Source organism: Rhinoderma darwinii, chromosome 7 (genome assembly GCF_050947455.1).
Source record: "Rhinoderma darwinii isolate aRhiDar2 chromosome 7, aRhiDar2.hap1, whole genome shotgun sequence".
NCBI lineage: Eukaryota > Metazoa > Chordata > Amphibia > Anura > Rhinodermatidae > Rhinoderma > Rhinoderma darwinii.
Window position 1 is genome coordinate 29,504,112 of NC_134693.1, and position 14,801 is coordinate 29,518,912.

Genomic DNA, 14,801 nt, shown 5'->3' on the forward strand with positions numbered 1-14,801 from the left:
AAGGAAAAAGTAAGATGAGAAAATGAATAAATCCAAAGTAAAGGCCAAAGGTGAGAAGAGGAGAATATGATGAAATAGGAGTGGGCAATATGACAATAATTGATCAAATTTATCATAATTTACACTGAAAACTGACGTAAATTATGGCGCATATCAATGCTTTTGTCTGGCGTAAATGTTACTTTCTGGTGCACGGGCGGCCACAGACGCGCCTTATTAATTAAGATGCGTGCACCTCTTAATAAATAGGCACATTTTACTCCAGTGAACCCACTAATCCCAAGAATGGAGATTTCGAAGTGAATAGAGTGGCATTGCACTTGCTCTTTTACATAAATACTCCTTCAATAAATACCCATTACAGAAACAAATTTGTACATAAATTGGCATAAAAACAGGAAAAATGACACATAAGGGATCAAACGCGCATTACTGGCAGCCTAGCCACACCAGCACTTCACACAGACGACACTTTAATAATGTACATGTCTCTCTTTTCTGAGATCGCTTCCGTTCTGTGCCCTCAACACTGTAGAAGCAACTAAATATACTCGTAAAGTATACAGGAGTATCATTTTCACACAGTTCAGTTTGCTTTATGCTACTTCTCCTCTTTGGTCTACTTCGGACACTTAAAAAAATAACTGCTGTAGAACATTATATAACAGTAAGGGCATGTTCACACGCAAAGTAGAATATGTCTGATTTTCAGACGTTTTTGAAGCTCAAAACGTTTTTTGAGGCGTTTCTTCTAGAAGTTTTTAGAGCTGTTTTGCCATTGAGAAATAAAAAACAGCTCCAAAAATGGCTCAAGAAGTGACATTCTCCTTTTTATGGGGCGATTATTTTACGTGCCACTTTTTTAAAACGGCAACGTAAAAAATCGCCCTATCTTAAAGAAACACAGTTTTTCCCATTGAATTCAATGGGCAGATGTTTGTAGGCGTTGAGCTACCATATCTTTGGGCGTATTTTGGGGCATTTACTCCCTTAAATACGCCTGAAAACACATCATGTGAACATACAATAAATGGGGTTTTTTGTGTTTGTTTTTTTTAACAAAAACGAAAAATCTGAACACAAAAGGAAAACGACACCAAATGTGCGCTGTCTGAATGTGACCTTACACTTGCTTTGGTGAACAGCAACAACTTTTCAGCAGTAAATTACAAATAATTTACAGCAGTTTCCACAACAAAGATTCAGATCCTGTGGCTTGTTGGCATCACTCCTGGCACCCCAGCACCCTTGGCACATAATATGACCAAAAAGCACAGCATGGATCCAGAATGGTTCAAAATAAAGTAAGAATGCGGCTGTCAGCAAGCATGTTAAATATGAACCAGATCCAGGGGTGTATACCCATAAGGCATCCAAAACATAAATATATGACCGAGAAGAGAACAAATGCCAATACACAAGAACATTTAGAAAAATGAGCAAAATATTTTATTCAAAATAACATATACATACAAGAATGATAAAAAGAATCCATGAACCAACAGGTTAAAAAGACCAAACCGCCATACAATGTATAAGGAAGGTAACGTCTGAAGTTGACGTGTAATAATAACAACCAAGAGATATGATCTAATAATCAGGGTACATACATGCATGAGTATGAAATGAAACATTAATGAAAAAATGCAAGAAAATATGTGAACATCAAGCACATACCCATAGATCAACCGGATGGAAGCACGGCGATGTGTCTGCCCCAACGCGCGTTTCGGCAGACGAAGGTAGTTGCGCCGAAACGCGCGTTGGGGCAGACACATCGCCGTGCTTCCATCCGGTTGATCTATGGGTATGTGCTTGATGTTCACATATTTTCTTGCATTTTTTCATTAATGTTTCATTTCATACTCATGCATGTATGTACCCTGATTATTAGATCATATCTCTTGGTTGTTATTATTACACGTCAACTTCAGACGTTACCTTCCTTATACATTGTATGGCGGTTTGGTCTTTTTAACCTGTTGGTTCATGGATTCTTTTTATCATTCTTGTATGTATATGTTATTTTGAATAAAATATTTTGCTCATTTTTCTAAATGTTCTTGTGTATTGGCATTTGTTCTCTTCTCGGTCATATACCCTTGGCACATGCCCGTCTAGCACCACCTTACCTATTCTCTTTAGCTACGTCCTTACATTTTTTTAATTAGTTTTTTAAGTTCAAGCCGAAAGTGGATCCAAAACGGGAAAAGTATACAGGAAAGATAATTTAACTTTTTTATCCAAACCACCTGCGCTGTGTGGGCCCAGCATTTTTTTTTACTTTAATGTCAAGCACACTACAGACATTAAACAACCCCAATTAGTTTGATTTTGGGCAACAGAAACAGCGCTACTCTTCTTCATGGACTGCGCGTAGTTTTGCAACTCAGTCTGATTCAATTTAAAAGAGCTGATCTTCAATACTGACGTATAAAGGGGAGAGGGAAGGCATTGTATACATACATTTTGTCTTGGTCATGATAGTTGAACGACCAAGAAAATGATGTTTAATTCCCCCAGCACCATGATCGCAAGTGGCAATAAGGCAGGTGCTAAATGTGCAAGTGCTCATCCACTGCATGCTGCCAGCCTGCCCCTCTGGTCTGAGTGGCAGCTCCTGATTGGCCGCTAGAGCCGTCACTCACAGCAGAAAGTGGCACTAAGGATGGAATTGAATAACTTAAGACAGGCGTGTGAAACAACAGTCTTAATAAATTTCCGCCATAGTGTCCGAACATAGTGTGAACCAAGCCTTACATGATGAGGCACTGCTGGGTTAATATTGTATGCAGCACAAGCTAGATCCCAATCAGTATAGGGGGGGGGGGACACATCTATTCACAGACCCAGCAAAGAATCCTTGCTCTACATAGCCTTGAGGGACAATATCAGCCGCATTTATATATCTAATCTGCTTCAATAAGTCATATCCATTTTTTTTCCTCTCATCTTCTGTTTAGGATTCCAAGTTTTAAGGTAACTTTTTAATTAAGCCAATTGTGTATACATTTTAATTATGGCACAGAAAATTCCCAGGCTATGCACAAAGTGAGGCTTTTACTAACATTATGGTTTCTGCATAGGGACTTTCCTCGCAGCGGTGGGTCTTTCAATTATACAACAAACGTGCATTGCATTCAGTTTCAGAACATTTTGCACTTAATTATTAAAACTGAAGACAGGAAACCATCAGAACATTGGGGAATATATGCAAAAAGAGACAATTCAATATTAAGATTTCATATTTATTCTATATAGTACTAAATGCTGTATATAAATTCAGTATACCGGGTTTAGTACATATATTACAGCATCACACAGTATAGCTGCAGCATTAAATGGCCAGGTAACAAGGAGTGGCAGCTCCAAAATGGGGTTTTCTTCACCTGGACCTTCGGGGCCCATTTCTGTGTCAGGGTCTGGGACAACCAGAGGATACACTTGGGGGCCAGTCCAAAAACTGAAGGTGATCCTGTGACAAATATCTCAAAGATGCGGGACCTAGGTTTATGACCCGCACATGTCTTCCGAACGGGGTCTCCCGAAGCCCAGCCCACCTTGTGTGGCGGCAATTTCATCCCTTATAGGACTTACGGAAACATAAAATATTTACACGTGTCTTTGAAAAGAGCTGTGGAATACAATATTGGGGAATGGGGGGCGTTCCGTCCATATAATAGATCAGGCAACAAATTCCTTGAGTCGGATCGTTGTGCTTGACTTTATTGCTCTTTTGCTGTTTTGCTGTTTTTATTGTTTGTACTGTTTTGAAGTTTAGAAATTTATAGGCAAAAGTGGGAGCTGGACTATCCTAAACTTGTATGCATAAAAGTATTTTTCAATAAACATTAGATAGAGGACGATGCTTTGTTCTGTCCTATCTAGAATTTTTTATATGGATGTCCCGCTAGACCCCATCATGTACCTGCTAAGCTTTTCCCCAAGAACTTTGTCAAAACTAATATTGGGCTGCTCCTACACCTCATTACTGCTGCTAAATGCCTTATCGTCCTCTTTTGGCAACCCTTCTGATGGATGTCTTCCCTCACATTAAATATCATGAAAAAAGTGGGCTTTATGGGATTTTTTACGCCGCCACTGTTCATTTATTACGACACATTTTGTTTGTATTTGTCCTACTCTGCCATATCTGTGCAAGATCACCTCTGCTCCCTTTCCCCTATCTCCTTGTCCACAGGAACTGATATATGATTTTTTTTTTCTTTCTTTACTGTATTTTTTTTCCTTTTATTTGACTATACTCCTTGCTTAATACCACCAGAGAATTCATGGCAGCATTCATTTGGCAAAACCCAAATAAAGTCAACTTTTTCAAGCACTATTGGTGGTGGTTGCAAGGATACGAAATCTGGGATATTTTGGAAGTTTTTGAATTGTTGCATCCTTTTGAATTCTCTGGATGATAGGTGCAGACAACCAGAATCTTTTATACTCCTTGTTTAATCCTTAGTCAGTCATCTCTGCTATTGTATATGGTGCGCTCATCTTTTATTCTTGGTATTGTGCTTCCTTTAAATGTAAACACATTTAAAAAAAAAAAAAAAGCATATATATTGTGAAGAATGGATTACAAGCCCTATAGCAACATATATACCCACGTTTAAAGAAAGTCTCTCATTCCGAACTCCAGCTATTCAGCAAAGACCTGATATCAGTGCCTTCATGGTTCTCAAGATGCCTTTTTATAGGTTTTTATATGTGCTGTATATTTATCACTGTTCATTCACAATGTTATAGGAATATATAAGGATTTTTTTACTCACAATATGAAAGATAATACAGGCTCTAAGTGTCAAATACAACCCTTACGCCATTTTTTTAAAATATATATATATTAGGACCACTATGTTAAAGTTCGCCACCTGGTGGCGAAACTATTAACTACAAGTAATCTCAAGAAAAGTTAATTAGTTTTTTTTAAATGCAATGCTTCATATTAAACCAATGCAGAATATAAAAAGGATGACATTTTCAGCTGTTAGGCTGTTTTTCCTGTACTTCACGTCTATATCTAAACATTCTCACACTTTACATACATTTATATAAGGGACAGCCTGGAGCAGAAAACCCAATAAATGTAATAAAAATACAATTATTTGTCGTGTGATCTCAGCCCTGACTTATTGCACTGTAAATTCATCAATATGTGAAAAATTATTCTCATTAGTACTTATTAAGTATCCCGCTGGTTGACATATGCAGTGATATAAAGTGAGAGGTTCTCTATTAGGAATGCAGGAGCACATTTGGACAATACCAGAGGACAGGGAAAAAGAAAAAAGTATTTCATGGCATAGAAGGGAAGAGATAAAAGATTTATATTGCCCTATATGCTGAAGGCATATTGCCTAATAAACATTTTTATCACCAAAACAGCATGTTATGAAATTTTCCCTTTTTTGTGTTTTGTTTATATCTTTTGTATTTTTTTGCTTTTTATTATTTATGCCTGGTGTTCTGTCACATGAATGTGAAATGGCCGCATTAAAGGGGAGCAAACTGCAAAAAACATATTTTTGCTTTAAATTTATGGTCACATATTTTTGCAGCAGCTTATATAATGTACGTCTGTCTATACAATGATAGCCGTTCAGCTTGAGGGGTGATGTTCCTATGCCCTATTTCCAAATTGAGGTGATTATGCAAGCTATATCACAGCTACTATCTGGATCTGCGCCCAACTTTGTAGAGTGCATGGTGCAAAAATAACTTCCATTTGCGATAATGATCCTCTCAAATTCAAGAGTGTTTTTTCAGCATTGTGTATAATGAAGCCCAGAGATGATTGCAGTGAGCTTGTGCGCTTGTCTTCCTACCGCACTTGTTTTCCTATAAGAATTATTTTAATTAAAATGTAATTTAATTTTAATTAAACGACTGTATTAAACATTTTTAGTCATTTTTCTAGTTTCCAGTTTCACTGGTTGCTGTAAACATTTTTTGCTTTAAATCTAAATATTTGACTATTATTAAATAGGGGATTTAATTATTTTCAGCAATAAGCTGATCACATGGAGAATCGCTATTGGGACCTCCAGTGACACCTTTGTAGTCAGTTCTATCAGGTCTGGCTAATAGATTAATAAATCCTGAATGGGGGCTCAGAAAACCCTAATATACTAAGACAATCATTTTCATTTATAGTTATTTCTTTTGGATAGCCTTGTCATGTAAGGCTGTATTTGCATCTGCTTTGGAGGGTCTGTTTGGGGCCTCCGTTACAAACTCCTTAAAAAATGGCAGAAAAAAATAGCGCTGCATGCTGTGCTATTCAAACTTTCCAAACACCATGACGGAAACCTGATGGAAACATGACGTAACCAATTAATATCAATGGTGTCCATGGAGCAACGTTGATGTTTGTTAAGTAAGCACATGGGGGAACAGAAAACCGGAATTCATAGCGCACATGTGAACATAGCCCATCATAGCCATTTAAGCTCGCTTATATATAAACTGTTATCGCCCAGCAAGTGGTCAGAGAAGATTATTGTATTGCCCTAGGGTGTTTGGATTAGCATAACCGAACAACCCCCAAGGTTAAGGTATTTTTACACGGGCCAATTAGAAGGCAAACGAGCGTTCACAGAAAGCTCGTTCCTGATCATTGCCCTGTGTAAACAAGACAACGATCAGCCGATGAACGAGCAAACGCTGATCGTATCGTTTATGCTGCAAGAAATATTGTCGGCAGCCATTCTCCCTGTGTAAACCGACATTATAGAAATGTATGGGAACGAGGGATCGTTGTGAAAGGAGCAAACGAGTGTCAATCAACAAGTCTCGTTGATAGGTGCTCGTTTACACGGCCCACGGACCCTACAAAGTGAATTTTGTGATGAACTAAAATACTCATTAGATAAAAAGTGGAGAGCGTACAGAGAATCGATCATTCAGTACATCATATCATTCATTTTCGTACAATGGGTTAATAGGTGTATGATTTTGACAGTAAAAAATATCCCCAATATAAGCAAAGAAAGGAGAATGCTAAGAATACATACAAAATCGGGAACAATCATTTGTAATATCTTTTATCAAAATTCACTGTATTAAATGATGTATATAATTGTGCTCCCACAATATAGAAAAATTTGGAAATTCACTGAAGTGACAATTGAGTAAAATATACCTTTTATTATAGTAACTCGCTAAAAACAGGGGTAACACACCACTGTGAAAAAATCCCCACCGTGTATATTAAAAAACGTATTAAACAGTAAACACTGAATCATTTAGATAAGTATATCTCAGTGTTTATAACGATATTCACCGGAATCAGCATTTAACCTGGGCACAACAATAGTACAAGCCCCAAGAACACACCAGGGTCCGTGATCAACACCGGAATCTCCTAGCGCTGGGTCCACCACAATGCTACTGTCCCCTATGCAACAATCCCATATACAAAAACGACCCTACGCGTTTCAAATACTCATCCTCAGGGGTCTGTATCTTGGTCACTCTGGCCTAATTACCAGCGATAAAATATTCAACAGCAGATATTCTGCTGCGCATCACGGAAGGATGCTCGCGTCGATGTCAGCGGCATACTTCATTTCGGGCACTGAGTTGCTATAAGCACCAAACTCCACCCCTCGTACTTGGCGGCGCTGTACGAACTAACCAATCACAGCGCCCCCTGAATTCGTGACACCTGTCCATGTGACTCCCGGCCGTCAGCTGACAGCCAAGAATCATCATCGACCGCATCTGAACGAACACGCAGGCGCAGTGGAAGCCACGCACGCATCGCCCATGCTGCCAAGAAAAAGCAAGGTAAGAGCAGAACGATATAGAATATGGAGTATATCTTGCGGGACAGTTACCCACCGCAAGTGGACTACCTCAAAACAACTCTTTTATTGTAACCACATATTGGATAGATGAATGCGGTGTCCCTCACATTACGAAGTTTGGATTAAAAACCTGTTGCACACGACCTAGCCAGTTGGCCATATCAATCAGAGTGCACTATGCAGAACACCCACCCACCCGTTAAAGCAACCAAATATTGGCCCGGCTGCTTAAAGATGGATGATATTGCATGTTAAATAAAGCACGTGTAATTAGTCTGCTCGTTTAGACCCGCTGGTTGTGTACATGCCAGTCTGTGGATCCATTGGGCTTCCTTGCGTAGAATTAGATTGTCCCAGTCGCCTCCTCTTTTTGGAGGTCTAATAAGTTCAATTGCTTGAAACTTTAAACATTCTGCACGACCCTGGTGTTTAGCATGTACGTGTTTCGATATCGGGGTATCCCTAGCATGGACAATATATCCAACATGCTCCCTTATCCGGCGCCGAAATTGTCGCACCGTTTTACCCACATAATTAAGGGGGCATGGACATGTGATAAGGTAAACCACCCCCGCTGTTTTGCAGTTAACAAAATCACGAATGTCGTACTCCTCTTTAGTTGCGACACTCGTAAACCTGTTCCCTTTGAGGATGAAGTCGCAGGCCTTGCAGCTACCACATCTATATATACCTGGTGTTTTTGTCTATCCAGCCATGTGCCCCTCGGTATAATAGGGTCAAAACAACTATGCATGACTCTATCCCTAATGTTCTTCCCTCTCCGATACGTGACTGAGGGCCATTGTGTGATCTGGTCTGCCAAATCTATATCAGCACTGAGAATACGCCAGTACCTTTTAAGGATTTGCATGATGTCATTTTGTTTCGAATCATAAGTACCTATGAGTCTCGTAACTCGTTCTTCTTTACGTTTTTTAGGAACAAGGAGACTTTGCCTGTCTGCGTCCCTCGCTCCCTCATAGGCCTTCCTGATTACACCCATGGGGAAACCTCTGTCCTTCAATCTGATTTTGAGCTCCTGTGCCTGACTCTCAAAATCACCCATGGAGCTGCAATTCCGGCGTACTCTCATAAATTGGCCTTTTGGAATGCCACGTTTGAGGGAATAGGGATGACAACTGTTCCATCGTAAGAAACTATTGGTTGCTGTTTCCTTCCGGTGTACCTTGGTGCGAATTGTGCCTTCCATTGTTTTTATAATTTTTAGATCTAGAAAGGTTTTTAGCGAGTTACTATAATAAAAGGTATATTTTACTCAATTGTCACTTCAGTAATATCTTTTATCAACCCTTAGTCAAAAATGTTTAAAAGACCACTATGGCACCATGTCTCATCTGTGTGGGCACCTTGAGGTGTGCGCCAAACTGCCCTTGCTATAGTTTGGGCTGCTGAATTTAGAACCACTTAAAATGACACTGGTTAATGTGAACATTTGGACAAAGGCACAAATAGATCAGTGGATGAGTAAAGGTCCTATTATACCAGTCGATATGGGCCATGAAAATGAGTGCCGATCAATGATTGGTTATGTATGGGGACGAGAAATTGTTACTATGATTGTTCGTCCACAACCATTTCCATCATGTCTGCAGCACATCTCACTGTTTACACAGGGTGATGTGCTGCCGACTAGCGAGCATGTTATTGGCATATACGATAAGCCGATGAACGAGTGCTTGTTCGTTCATCGGGTGATCATTGCCCTGTTTACACAGGGAGATGTGCCCACCGGCAATGATAATATTTATTGCTGCATAAACAGGCAGATCAGCCGATGAATGAGTGTTGGCTCGTTCATTGGCTGATCGTTGCTCTGTTTACACAGGGCAATGATTAAAAACGAGCGTTCATATGAATGCTTGTTTGCCCGATCATCAGTCCGTGTAAAAGGGCCTTAAGACCAGGTTGCTCTTTGCTCAGTATGAAGCAGTTACGGGTAGATATAGTGTTGCCAGTGATTTCCAACCATGGGAGAACTTTTTGAGTTTTTGCACATCCTTTGCAAACCCTTCTTCCATTCCTACATTGGAGAAGCCTGGAATAGGAGGAGGTAAAGATTTTTCTAATTCTTGCTCGACGCTATATTCTGGCCCAGATTTGGTGTCTGTTTTTTTTTACAAGCTTTTTTGTGCAGAATAAAATGAATCCATTTCTACTGTAAATTACAAGTCTTCCTGCTTCTGTCTTCTAAGCAACCCCTGACTAAGTTCCAAGAAGACCTGGTTTATAGACTTTACTAGTGTGTAGACAGGTGTCAGTGGGCAGAGAAACATGTAAATGCGAGTTTAGGTGTATTATTTGTCACTGAAAGTCATTATTTCTCTGAAAATTAAAATTTACCGTATCTCTTGGTTTCATTATAAACCATCATTTTCAATACTAATACCTACTTTTTTTCCCACAAATCTAGAATGTAATGTCATGTGCTACGAAATCCTTCCCTCCTTAAATGTCTCCAATGGTATAAAGTAAGACGACATCTAAGAGATAAGTCTCTGATTTACCATGCAAGCAATTTACTGTTGACGTATCACACATAACCATTGTCTAAAAACCATTTTCTTGACTGACACACACTTTTAATATTCTCTAAAAATAATTGCAAATTAAATTGGGGGCAAATCTTTCTTTGTTTGTGGAAGAAAAAAATCCATATCCACAATTCCGAAATGTACTTTGATCAATCCGGCACATATCAAGCTCATTAAAAGGAAGATCCCGACTGGTTACTTTGTGTTTCCATTTAATTGACAAACAAGCAACTAATTGTCCTGATTTTTCTCCATTTGATACTTTATATCATGTTAATATGAGTTCCTTAGAGTATGAAGCGAGAAAACATACTCGCAGACAGCTTTCTTTGACCTCACCGGATCTTGTCAGTATGAGGTTTCTAGCTTCTAATGAGTCTTCAGACCAAGCACATGTCCTCACCCCGACTCTCTAGATGCAATGCAGTATAATCACTCTTGTCCCTGTGGGACTGCAGCCGCTGAACATGCCTGGTCTCCTGATACTATTGCTGGGATTTGTATTTTCTTAGCAATATGCGGTGAAGGATTTTCAGCCATCTGAAAACAGTTACAAAATAGAAGCAATCAAAAAATACTGTTAAGTAAATAGAAACACCATGAATTTCTTGTTGGCAGAGGGCAGGTTTGGAGGTCACTGGGCTACTTTTAAGACAGCCGGGGTCACTGAGATATACAAGATGTCTTTATTCTGGGAACTTTCTATGTGTTCTCTGTGTACATAAGAAAACTGCAAAGTTCACAGAGGAAAAGTAAGCAGAAAAAGTTACACTTTTTTTTAATGTTGATCTGTGACCAGACTGTCAAGATGAACCTGTGGATAGCCAAAAGATGTCCTTACCGTATTAGAGCATAAACAGCAATTCCTTAATATTGCAAAATTCTATTAATTCGACATCCAAAATTCCAGGATTTTTTTCCCCGACGCACAGAGCTGCATGATACTCACAACTTCACAAAAACAGAATATATTATATTAGCATTTTGTCATATACTGTATAGGTTTCCTTGAAAATCCAATAATCCAGACTATCCAGTAATCTGGGACCCAACTGGACATCCCTATTAAATAATATAAATATCATAGAGGGGGCACCCCTTCAAATTGCCAAAGCAGACTGGAGGACTCAGCGTGACCATGTATTAAATGGTCGACCTTTAATTTAATGGGGGTGTCCGCTAATGGACAACTGATGACCTATTCGCCGGATAGGTCATCAGTACATGATCTCTGGGTGTCCGACACCCAGACCCCGCACCGTTAAGCCGCCCTGGCTGCTTCCGGGCACCGGACGTACATGCCGGAATCAGTTGGCTCCGGCCACTGAATAGCGGCCAAGCTGCAGTACTGCAGCTCTGCTCCTATTCAAGCGAATAGGAGCAGAGCTGCTATGCAATGTATGGAGCCAACTGCTTCCGGCTCCGTACATTGCATAATGGGCCATAACATCTGGTGCCCGGAGGCAACCGGAGAGATGTAAAGGTGCGGGGTACAGGTGTCGGACCCGCACCGATCATATACTGATGACCTATCCAGTGGATAGGTCATCAGTTGTTCAGTAGTGGACAACCCCTTTAAATGGGCATCGTGTGATACTACATTTCCCACGCAGTGCCACTGCACAGGAAATGTGTGGTCCCCTTTGCTGATAGTTGGGGCAGCTTTGATTTGAGGAGTGGTTATCTAGATGGATTAATCCCTTTAAATTACAGCGCATATTGGGCATGGTGAATTATGGATAACAGCTCAGGCATGCAGTAGTTAATTCCCTGGTGATCTGCTCATCAATGGGGGAGCTGCAATATGGGAGGGTGTTGTCCTAATAAGACTATTTTAATGCTGGATACTATGCATTTTATTGTATATTCCTATAATTATATCTGCAGTGGTGGTTATTTTAATCCAACTATTTGGATGTTCTTATATTAGTCGGATAATTATTATATACAGGTGAGTAGTGTTAGGCTCTGTGCACCACAGTTTGGCCTTACGTGTAGCGTGTACGTCGTGAAAGCTCCCGACTTACATGCAAAATGTGCTGATAGGGCTCTATTAGCCCGACGGAGGCCAAACTTTTCCTTTTGGTCTTTGTTGGACTAGTATACGTCGGTATACGTTCTTTTTTAGAATGAAATAGTGTTGAATACTACGTTTTTCCATCTCGAGCGATCCCACAAACCAAATGTATAATGCGCCGTTCCCTTTTTTTTATAACATGGTATAAGCCTATGGGTCACATATGCCACTGTATGGCATATGTCACAGGTATACGTATTAGACAAAGGCTTTTTAATAGCCTTTTATGACGTATATGTTAAATGGATACCATTCTAGTGTATGGGAGACGTATGTTTTAAAGTTTAAACGGATATCTAACAGTGGGATCTCTCTTTTATAAACCATAATGGTAACCGTTTAATGTATACGTCGGGAACTATACGTCAAACTTCGGCCAAAAACATGATGTGCACAGAGCCTAAGACATAAAACGTTTATTAGTGTGGATCTGGACCCTGGCATTCTCTTCTTTGGCATTTACAGTAATTTCCATTCTTTTCAATAGAGAGTGCATGCATGATTTCCTCTCCATGGAGGGCTTGAATGAAAACCGGACCGTTTTTGGATTCCAGTAACAAACACTGATGACTTTTTATAAGATGCCCAATTGACATGTCATAAAATAATATAGTGGGAAAACCTCTTTAATGCGCTAGACTTTCTTAGGTTTTCACGTATTAATAAACAGGGTGGCAGTGTATAGGGGATGGGGGTATTGTTTAGCCAGACCATACACATCCGTATATAACATTATGGACTCCAATTACTAATGGAACACAAACATTAGCGACCAGCCTGTTTGTTGATGGTTTTTAGGAAGCAACTGGAATATTTTTTTTGCACTATACAAAAAAACAAATCTAAAAATAAGTGAAAATATAAAAAAAGCCAATGATGTGTTACAAGAATTCTAGATTTTACATTTTGTATGTAGAGAATATATGAAAAGTATATGACCATTATAGATGCCACTGTCCATATACAAGTGTTTGTGACTATATTTTGCTTCTCCATCGATGTACAGTAACACCGCATACAATATACATTAAACTGGACAGTGGACATCACCTAATCTATGTAAACAATCTTAACTATCAGTATTGATTGACTAGGAAGAGAGTCATTTTTCAGATATTGAATCATTTCCGTATGTAAGTGATTTTCGAGATAGGCTTTTTAGATTGATGACCATTGAGAGCTAATGTATTTTCAAGGCATATGACTATCATAGAGAAGGATTTTAGACCTTAGACTGCTGTGGATGTGACTATAGGTCAATATAAGGAGACAAGCATGATTGAGCTGAAGGTGAGTACTTGTATATGGATGGATCAAAGCAAAGCTATAAGTAGGAGCAGACTATTGATTAGTCCTGAAAGAGAGGAGATCATATACGTCAACAGAGGCTAAAAGAGAACAAGAGGGAAGTCATTGGTGTTTCTGCATTTAGGATGGATGGCGATAGAGAGAATTATTAGTCATGAGACTTCTGTATTTAAGTCAGGTCAGGCTCTCCATTGTTCAAGGGAATAATAAGCATCTCCTTGAGGGATCGGATGAGGGTGAGATTCCTGCTGAGGGTCTCCACTCCCCCAAGGATGGACAACTCCCCTCAGCTTGATGTACTGGTACAGTAACGGAGATTGACCAGTGTAATGTCAGAAAGATCAAAGGTCATGTGAAATTAATTAGAAGCTTTAATTACAATTGAGAAATAACATTACTGGTAAAGTAAATAGTCCTAAGTTAAATGGCGAGCAAAAACGCAAGAAATAGATTTTTCTAAATGACTATTTTTGGTTTTGAAGTTCTCATTTGTCATGGATGGAGCTCTTTACAATGGGTGGTTCTTTCTTCTGTACTTACTGACACCCCCTGCTTAGTAATTTTCTTTGTATGACTGAAGAATATTGGTGGGTGAAGGGAAGTGACAACTACTCTGATCACCATTTTCGGTCACAAAAAAAGTTGGCACTCTTCAAATCCATTCAGCTTACTATACCATAACTCCTATCATTGTTTTAGTGCACACTGTGGACAAGGATATGGACCTGAGCTGGTAGAGAAATTACCATTTCTGATTGGTGCTGCTTTTCAGCTAAGTTAGTGCACAAATTTTGCACGGTTGTCCACTTTAAGGACATATGGAATATACCAACTGCACTTTATCATGATGGAAACAATTTTCACTTTGAGGACTTATCCACATATGCACCTAGACTCTACATAAATATGTTACAGGTCAGATGTGTCCACCCGAGACCCAAGAATCTAATGGTGGGTGAAAGTTCTCACACAATAATAGACTCCCGCCAAAACAGTGTCCATGAGGTTACACACTGAGCAAAACAATCTTAAGTTGACAGT

General features: G+C 39.4%; 1 long non-coding RNA gene across 2 annotated transcripts in view; it reads right to left on the reverse strand.

The window, feature by feature from the left end:
* Positions 1–10,343: 10,343 nt before the first annotated feature.
* Positions 10,344–14,801, reverse strand: part of LOC142657109 (uncharacterized) — a 361,195-nt gene continuing 356,737 nt past the window's right edge. The window contains exons 1-2 of one of the 2 annotated variants that reach the window (XR_012849812.1): positions 11,217–11,299; positions 10,344–10,915 (exon numbers count right to left, since the gene is read on the reverse strand). This is a non-coding gene — a long non-coding RNA (uncharacterized LOC142657109). Of the gene's footprint in view, positions 10,916–11,216; positions 11,300–14,801 lie in introns of those variants that run through there. The other variant, XR_012849811.1, reaches the window with a different exon arrangement.